Genomic DNA, 10,470 nt, shown 5'->3' on the forward strand with positions numbered 1-10,470 from the left:
CGGAGACTTGATTACACACAGGTGGATTGTATTTATCATCATTAGTCATTTAGGTCAACATTGGATCATTCAGAGATCCTCACTGAACTTCTGGAGAGAGTTTGCTGCACTGAAAGTAAAGGGGCTGAATAATTTTGCACGCCCAATTTTTCAGTTTTTGATTTGTTAAAAAAGTTTGAAATATCCAATAAATGTCGTTCCACTTCATGATTGTGTCCCACTTGTTGTTGATTCTTCACAAAAAAATACAGTTTTATATCTTTATGTTTGAAGCCTGAAATGTGGCAAAAGGTTGCAAAGTTCAAGGGGGCCGAATACTTTCGCAAGGCACTGTATCTATTGAATCCTATAAGTAATGGAATTATATATCAGTTACCATAAGAGTTCTATAGGAGCATCTAAGCTCTTTCGTTGGAATAGTTTAGGCTGTGATTGACAGTACAAGAAAAACTGTCTTTTACAGGATTCTGACTGTCTTCCAAATGAGCAGGTGTTAAAAAAACTGGCACACTGTGGCAAAAAAAGAAAAATGATATCTAGATTTTATTTTAAATGTAGACTTTTCCCACTGGCTCTCTGTCTGAGCATGTCTTTAACATGTTATGGCATAGCTACTGCTGCTGCTACCACTGCTCTGAGAGATGACCTTCCTCTCCACAACGGAAACTCCACTTGAACTGCTCGAGGACACGCTCTTCTGGTTGGAGACGATAGAGTTAGTGACTCCCTCTTGTGGAGAAATGAGGTACTGTCAAAGACCAATGCTGAGGACTTGGGTCCTGTTCAATGATGGAAAAAGTACCCAAAAGTACAGGCCTCTCTCATCTTTTTAAGTTGGAGAACTTTCACAATTGGTGGCTGACTAAATACTTTTTTGCCCCGCTATACATAGATTTGTCAGAATTAGTATTTTTTATGGAATTTTTGAAAAATTATTTCTAAATTTTTGGCATTATCTACTACTAGTACTCTCTCTCTCTCTTTATTTATCTCTCTCTCTCTCTGTTTCTCTCACTCTCACGCTCACACTCTCCCTCTCTCTGCAATAAACGTTCCAAAGTTCCCTGATTGAGAATGTGTTGTTGATTTAAGCGGAGACCCTAGCCTTGGGCAAGGTAAGGTGTGTACTGTATATTTTATTCACCTGATAAACGAGAGCTCTTTTTATAGGGAGCAGTGATTTACTGGCGGTGCCTATCGATTTTCCTGTGAAACTGAAAGGGGAAAAAGACTGAAATCAGACATGGGTGTTGAAATCATTTAGAAGTTAAGTTCACTATACCACTGATACAAGATTTCAGTCATGGCCAAAGGCTCCTGTCTATTAACATAACATGACTTAGCATAACATAGCATAACATAGCATAACATGACTTAACATGTAATCTGACACAACAGCTTCTCTTGGACAGGTTGTTTCAATAGCATTGACTGATGGATGTAGCGTGGACAGGTTCTACAGCAGAACCATGGCCATGATTTAGCCTCCACTAGGAAGGATAAAAGGAAGGATAAAACTGTAAAAATGTACAAATACACTGGCCACAAACGGATGCTAATGGATGTAAAAAAAAGAAGGAAAATACTGTGTATATTATTCTAACGTAAGCTCATCTTCTTATTCAAGAACAAAAATGTAATCCTCTCTCTAACACGTCAGTGTCATTTGCTGTGGATGCTAACATGAACAAGGCCAGACCTGTGTGGATTCCTTATTGGCTGCCTCAATTTTCTCAATTTCCATGTAGATTTTTTTTTATTGATTACTTGAATCATTTGAACACATACTTGAATACTGAATTCTATGTGAAATTATGATGTTTTATAAATACTGAATAGGCTGCTACTTGAATCACTGTCATTCAGAAATGCATATCAACTATTGAATATGAAATATGACCCCTTGTAAAGTAATTCATGCTTTATAGCTACCCCCACATGGTACACCACGGTGTCATGTTACATAGTAGATGACCTATGACCTATAATTAGCATCACCAGGTCACAAATCCAAAATGGCACCCTATTCCTATTGGCAATCCAGAGCCCTATGGACCCTGGTCAAAAGTAGTGCACTATGTAGTGACTATTTACTCTAGGGTGCCAAGTCAGACACTTAATACACAAATACTTGAGGCAAATAGGATTATCTATACAAATAGATACAGATGAAATCATTAGTATGTGGTGGTAATTGACTATCAAACATAGTTCAATTACTTGTTTTTTTGCCCTCAAGAAAAGCGGAGGAAGATGTTGAGGTTGAGAGAAGGAAGTATCAGTTGCCATAGGCTGTGTGTACACGTGTCTCACACCTGTGTATCACCCCTTCAGTTACAGGCTATCTGCAACACTCTCCCTTCCACAGCCACATAGTGGTGAGAGGTGACCTCTTACAGCTGCAGATGTATCTGTTTACCTCTTTGATGTATATGAAAAAAACACTGGCATACTAAGCACTGAATCCATCACAGTCTTGATATGGTGCGATATAATACTATACTACCTAATTGGCACATTGGATTTGGGATTGCAATTCAATGAGGAAATTATAATTCAGGGTAGGCATAATTACCGAAAGGCATAATTTGGCAACAATTAGGCATAATATCTCAAAGAGCTTAACTATGCAGACAGCAACACAATTATTTAAATCGGCCCTTGAATTTGGCATTTTGGCATTCCTCCCCAAAATGTGTAAGGAATGTGTTATTATGTCTACACAGGTGAGACATAAACAGGGGATAGATTAGTACTGCCTCTATTTGGATTGTAAAACTATTTGGATTGTAAAAAATACAATTTAAAAAGCATTATGCCTACCTCCGTTTTCCAAAGATGATCTTCCTCTCCTCTCTCCTCTATTTTCACAGAAAATGATTTGATGGCACCAGCGATCCTATGTGCTTCTGCAGTATCTCCAGGTGCGTTATGGATACGGCCCGCGGTGTTCATGCGCTGTATGTGCCTGGCCCGTTTATGTATGAGTCTTTTCTGACTCATTGCTTCTACCGTACCAACACCTTGGAACAAAACAGCTGGAACGGTGCTGTAACTTCAGCCGGTGACAGACTCTGCGTTTGGATAGGGGGGTGATGCCCAGGGGAAAGAAAAGTAGATGGGTGGATGAAATACTTTACATGAGTTGGTAAAATATGGAGGGATTTGCGTAATTACTGATGTTTTTCTAAATAAGAGACATAGGCTATTCTAGTCCATTTGGGATATTTACATTTTCTATAGCAACGAAGTAAATACATTTTTGCATTTTTGTCTTGTATGGCCTATTATGCAGTTGAATTTGACCTGGAAGTTAAAAAAGGTGAAACATACAATTAAAACATACCTAGATAATTCTGAATGTTAACATGGACTGGCTTTGTTTATTTAGGCCTAGTTAAGGCAGTGAGTTGTCTAGGCCTATCAGGTTGCAAAGTTGAGAAAGGAAAATAACTTAACTTTAAAATATTACATAGTCTACTCATAGTCCATGTGCAAAGCCTAGGCTACTGTGATGGGGTGTTTTTTTAATAATTACATGGGAATCATAAAGTAGCATCAAATTCCACACTGTGTATCCAAATGGCCATTTTTTTGGGGGGGGGTGGGCAGTGAATGGTACATAACTTCCTTGCTCGTCATCAGGCTATCTATCATGTAATCACACAAATGAACTAAAGAGAAAGCTTCTGAATAAAAGACACAGGTGAGGGTATATATTTGCACGGAAGAGTTTGTTGGCATGCTTGAATCTTGGAGTGTCAGTGAGGCCTGTTGTTTAAGTGTATTACATCCACATGGTGTCAGACTCCCACCTGAACCAGGAATGCACTAATGGCCTCTATTTATATCCAGTGTAGCTGAGAAAAACAAGAACTATTTGCACTGCTTTCCCTCATCAAGCATCCGGATCTTACAGTGATTAGACAAAAATCTATATTTAGAGGTTGGAGTGATTTGAGATTCTACAGTGAAAGGATTTTAATACAACCATGTACACAACCACGTTTTTTCTTCTAAAATTGTGGCTGTTGTTATTGGCTGTGCAGGAATTACTGACAAAAATGCATTTGTCTTTCCCAAACTCAAATCAAATCAATCAAATCAAATTTTATTTGTCACATACACATGGTTAGCAGATGTTAATGCGAGTGTAGCAAAATGCTTGTGCTTCTAGTTCCGACAATGCAGTAATAACCAACAAGTAATCTAACTAACAATTCCAAAACTACTGTCTTATACACAGTGTAAGGGGATAAAGAATATGTACATAAGGATATATGAATGAGTGATGGTACAGAGCAGCATAGGCAAGATACAGTAGATGGTATCGAGTACAGTATATACATATGAGATGAGTATGTAAACAAAGTGGCATAGTTAAAGTGGCTAGTGATACATGTATTACATAAGGATGCAGTCGATGATATAGAGTACAGTATATATGTATGCATATGAGATGAATAATGTAGGGTAAGTAACATTATATAGGGTAGCATTGTTTAAAGTGGCTAGTGATATATTTACATCATTTCCCATCAATTCCCATTATTAAAGTGGCTGGAGTTGAGTCAGTGTCAGTGTCAGTGTGTTGGCAGCAGCCACTCAATGTTGTAAAAACTGTAAGAAAAATGGCTGAGAGCAAGACATTCATGTCAATACAGCCATTTCCATGATGTTTAAAACCACTAAAGCTGTCTGACTCCGACCCTGTTTCTGCAACCCACTTATCGCTCAAGTTGTTCAATTCTCAGAAGACTCATTTGTTGTTTAGCCAAGTCTTTCCAAGAATTTTGTAAGATTTTGTACTCTCAACAAGACAGTGCCGTTGTCTGAACAAGTCTGAATGAAACATCCTGAGCGAAATGGGTTGTCAAATTCTTTAGTGACAGACAAGCGTCCATTTTGATTATTCAACTCTCATGGAGTTCTCTGGACTACAAAAATATATACAGTAGCGTGAATCCTTTTTTTTCTACATTCTTTGCGATCCTATCTAGGCATATATGTTATTCCTCTTTATTGACTCAAACTAAAAAAACTGGTTGGTAGGTTGGTGTAACGATGTACGCTGAGAGTCGGGAAGCAAGTTCAGGGAGTGAATACATTTAGTAAATAAACGAACATGAACAAAACAAGAAACCCGAACAGCGCACCGACATGACACAGACACAGAAACAATAATGCCTGGGGAAAGGAGACATAAATAGGGCAGGTAATCAAAGAGGTGATGGAGTCCAGGTGAGTGTCAATAAGCGCTGGTGCGCGTGAAGATGGTGACAGTTGGGAGTGTACATGATGGTTGGATGGCTGGCAGATTTCTTTTGACCAGTTAGCCTGGTTGGGCTAAACGGAGCTGTCACTTCAGCACCCGTAATATGAAGATTTACTATGTTTTAACTCGTAGCCCAGGCCTAGCGTGCATTTAGTGACGGTATTAAAAATTCCAAACTCTTAACCTAAAAGCAAAGAAAAATCAGAATGGCATATTCGAGTCTAGGCAGACATGGACGGTGGATTTCAATCCACTCCTCACTGCTATTACAATATAGAGAGAGAATGAAGAGTGTCTATGTTTGTAACCCAAATGGCAGACTATTCCCTACAGTGCACTACTTTTGACCAGGGTTGTGGTCAAGCGTAGTGCACTATATCGGGAATAGGGTGCCATTTGGGATGCACATTCTATGTGCATAGAAGGATAAAAAGAGTATAGATATGTAGTTGAATACTAGTTTTAAACATGGGAGTGGGTGTAACGGTTAGGTCACCCAACAGAAAAAGGCATATAGTACATCAATTCTGAGACATGCCACAATGTTTTCAACCGTCTCCCATCATCTCTCTGGTGCTAAACAGGTGAGTTATAAGCCCACTCCAAATCTGGGGGCTACTAAGGAGTCCCCAGATTTGGAGTGGGTTTATAACTGTCACCTGTTTAGCACCAGAGAGATGATTGGAGACGGTTGAAAACATTGCGTGAAGTATGGTGCCAACATCACTCAGCGGTATTATTTTGGCTGGCAAAGGTGATCTTCAAACACTGCATTTCCAGCCAGGAAAAATACATTGCTTTGGGTAATCTTATGAATTCCATGGCAATAGTCAAATAATGCTTAATGGTGCTGATTTAGTGCATATGCTAAGGTGTAAATATATTCCTTCCCAAACATAACAGTGGGTTGTAGCCTATGAATCACATATGACTATGTTCCCCTGGCTGCTTCTGACGGCGTGTGGTTGTTAACAATGTTTGGGAAAAGCCTGAGAGATAATACATATTGTACCTACATGTTGCGTGTATCTTAAGAAATGCATGTAGCTTTGTGCCTGTAAAGGTTTTCGCGAGAATGATCGGAGGACCAATGCGCAGCGTGGTAAGTGTCCTTATCGTTTAATAAAACATAAACTGAACACTCAATGAATACAAAACAATAAACGTGAACAAAACCGCAACAGTGCCGTGTGGCGAACAAACACGGAAACAAACCCCTACCAACAAACAGTGAAACCCAGGCTACCTAAGTATGATTCTCAATCAGCGACAACTAACGACACCTGCCTCTGATTGAGAACCATACTAGCCGAAACATAGAAATCCCAAAATCATAGAAAAAAAACATAGACTGCCCACCCAACTCATGCCCTGACCATACTAAATTACGACAAAACAAAGGAAATAAAGGTCAGAACGTCACAGTGCCAGGTCCTCATCATACTTGTAGTCCTTTTATTTAAAAAAACAAACAGTAGAATATAATAGTTAGTCCTCCGAGAAGGAAATTATTTTCACAAACATTTTTCATGTACTTTGTGGTTCAATCCAAGCTATATGGTACGCAACTGATTGTGTATGTATGAAGGTAACGTAAGGGGTTACATATTCTGATGACTTCTTTGATGAATCACGGATTTTAATAGCGTCGAATACTATATGCCTTAGGATAGCCTTAGTAGGACTGCTATGAATCTTCTCCCACAATGCACTATGGTTAGTCATTTGGCCTCTGGGTGATGTTGAAACTAGGTCCCACTGAACACCTGTCCTGTACAGTGCCCTAAGTCCTATAGCATTCATTTGGCTATATATTTTTTTCTTATTTATTTATTTATTTATTTATATGAATCGTCTTTTACCATTCACAAGATAAATATGTGTTTTCAGATTGGGCCTATAGGCTTCTTCTAAACATTTCAAAGTAATGCAGCATTGTGAAGTTCCTTCTCTGTTATGTGGTTGTATGGGTCAAGCCTTACAGAAGTGGACTATAAACTGAAGCAACGCATAGTCGTAGTCCGTTTTTGTTCTGCAGTGCCTCAAGAAAAGACTGACTGGTTAAGTCACACCTTGTAACAAATCGGGTACAAGATCCTGAAAACGGCAATGCATCACAGACAGGGATGTACGGTTGTGTCAGAGAGTAGTAGCAGGCAGCTTACATTTGAGATGCTCTAGTATCTTACCATGCAGTCATGGTGACATTAGCCTAAATGTTACAACCTCCACAGACACACAACCATGCAAGGGTGAACCTTATAGCATGTCCCTGAGAAGCAGGCAGGCCTATCTCTACTAACCTAACTACACTGAGTGGACAAAACATTAGGAACACCTTCCTACCATTGAGTGGCACCCCGTTTTCTACTCAGAACAGGCTCAATTTGTAGAGCATGGACTCTACAAGGTGTTGAAAGTGTTCCACAGGGATGCTGGTTCATGTTGACTCCAATGCCTCCCACAGTTGTGTCAAGTTGGCTTGATGTCCTTTGGGTGGTGGACCATTCTTCATACACACAGGAAACTGATGAGAGTGAAAAACCCAGCAGCGTTGCAGTTCTTGGCACCAACAGGTGCGAATGGCACCTACTACCATACCCCGTTCAAAGGCACTCAAATATTTTGACTTGCCCATTCAACCTCTGAATGGCACACAAAAACAATCTATGTCTCAATTGTCTCAAGACTTTAAAATCCTTATTTAACCTGTCTCCTCCCCTTCATCTACACGGATTGAAGTGGATTTAACAAGTGACATCAATAAGAAATCATAGCTTTCACCTCGATTCAACTATGTCATGGAAAGAGCAGGTGTTCCTAATGTTTTGTACACTCAATGTATAGAGTACTTGTCGAAAGCACCTACTCATCCAAGGCTTTTTCTTTATTTTTACTATTTTCTACATTGTAGAATAATGATGAAGACATAACTATGAAATAATACATATGGAATCATGTAGTAACCAAAAAAGTGTTAAACAAATCTAAATAGATTTTGTATTTGAGATTCATTCAAAGTAGCCACCCTTTGCCTTGACAGCTTTGCACACTTTTGACATTCTCTCAACCAGCTGAATGAGGGAGTCACCTGGAATGCATTTCAATTAACAGGTGTGCCTTGTTAAAAATTAATTTGTGGAATTTCTTTCCTTCTTAATGCATTTGAGCCAATCAGTTGTGACAAGGTAGGGGTGGTATACAGAAGATAGCCCTATTTGATAGAAGACCAAGTCCATATAATGGCAAGAACAGCTCAAATAAGCAAAGAGAAATGACAGTCCATCATTACTTTAAGACATAAAGGTCAGTCAATACGGAAAATGTCAAGAACTTTGAAAGTTTCCTTAAGTGCAGTCGCAAAAACCATCAGGCGCTATGATGAAACTGGCAGTTACCTCTGCTGTAGAGTAAAAGTTCATTAGATTTACCTGCCTCGGAAATTGCAGCCCCAATAAATGCTTCACAGAGTTCAAGTAACAGACACATCGAATTGCTGCAAAGAAATCATTACTAAAGGACACCAATAATAAGAAGAGACTTGCCTGGGCCAAGAAACATGAGCAATGGATATTAGACCTGTGGAAATCTGTCTTTTGGTCTGATGAGTCCAAATTTGAGATTTTGGTTCCAACCTTTGTGTCTTTGTGAGCCGCAGAGTAGGTGAACGGATGATCTCCGATTTGTGTGGGACCCACTGTGAAACTGATAAAATAATTTATAAGGGTAAAGATAAATTATTAAATCATTCTACCCAGAAACTTAACCGTTAGGTATTAGAGGTTATGCAGCATGGATAAGGAGTAATTAAAAAGATTAAACATAAGTCCGACTAGGTTAGACTGGGAGAGAGAGGAATGTGTGTGTGCCTAAGAAAACACCTAGAACAATTAAACTGTGTTTGGACCGACCCGGCTATAACTCTGAGAAAGAGCGATAGGACAGGGAGTACCCCTCCAGGTTTCCCTTATCTGGGGGACTGGAACTGTCAGCTGGTTAGTGATAAACTGTGGTGAGAATTCTGGAGAAGAAGATAGCTCTCCTGATGTTAGTGTGCATGTGTGTGCGTAAGTAAGAAGAATGTTATAAAAGGAATGTCTTTGTATATGAACGACAGAGCTCTCATGAATAGACTTTGATTTGACTATTGTGAGCTGGGAATTCTGTCTGTTTCATTTAAACCAGAACTTTACAAATTCTGGGTTGCAGACACATTAGAATAATTGAAATTTAGGAACATTGATAGCAAAATTCCATATCAGAAACATGGAGAAGGGGGTGTGATGGTGTGGGGGTGCTTTGCTGGTGACACTGTCTGTGATTTATTTAGAATTCAAGGCACACTTAACCAGCATGGCTACCACAGCATTCTGCAGCGATATGCCATCCCATCTGGTTTGCGCTTAGTAGGACTATCATTTGTTTTTCAACAGGATAATAACCTAAAACACACCTCCAGGCTGTGTAAGGGCTATTTGACCAAGAAGGAGAGTGATGGAGTGCTGCATTAGATGACCTGGTCTCTACAATCACCCGACCTCAACCCAATTGAGATGGTTTGGGAGGAGTTGGACTGCAGAGTGCAGCCAACAAGTGGGGAAAAAAGCAGCCAACAAGTGCTAAGCATATGTGGGAACTCCTTCAAGACTTTTGGAAAAGCATTCCAGGTGAAGCTGGTTGAGAGAATGCCAAGAGTGTGCAAAGCTGTCATCAAGGCAAAGTTCGGCAACATTTTAAAATCTAAAAGAAAAAGTATATTTGGATTTATTTAACACTTTTTTGGTTAATACATGTGTTATTTCATAGTTGTCATGTCTTCACTATTATTATACAACGTATAAAATAATATAAATAAAGAAGAAGCCTTGAATGAGTAGGTGTGTCCAAACTTATGACTGGTACTGTAAGTCTATGCCGCTAACCCATAGTTTTGGGACATATTTCTGTGAAAACAAAGAGACTATATCAAATGGGGAAATTAAAAGGAATATGCCAGGGGGTTTCGACTTGTGATGTTGAGGCTTGCATGGCATGGTATTTCATTCATGTGATGGAATTCTGAAGGGTATAAATCTCATGAGGTCGACAGAGTACATATGACTCACTTATGACCTGACCCTGTTTATTGCAATTTTTACATTTTAGTCATTTAGCAGAGTGGGACCAATTCCAGGACATGTTAGGGAAGGAGTTTT

The sequence above is a fragment of the Oncorhynchus tshawytscha genome, linkage group LG32, assembly GCF_018296145.1.
Source record: "Oncorhynchus tshawytscha isolate Ot180627B linkage group LG32, Otsh_v2.0, whole genome shotgun sequence".
NCBI lineage: Eukaryota > Metazoa > Chordata > Actinopteri > Salmoniformes > Salmonidae > Oncorhynchus > Oncorhynchus tshawytscha.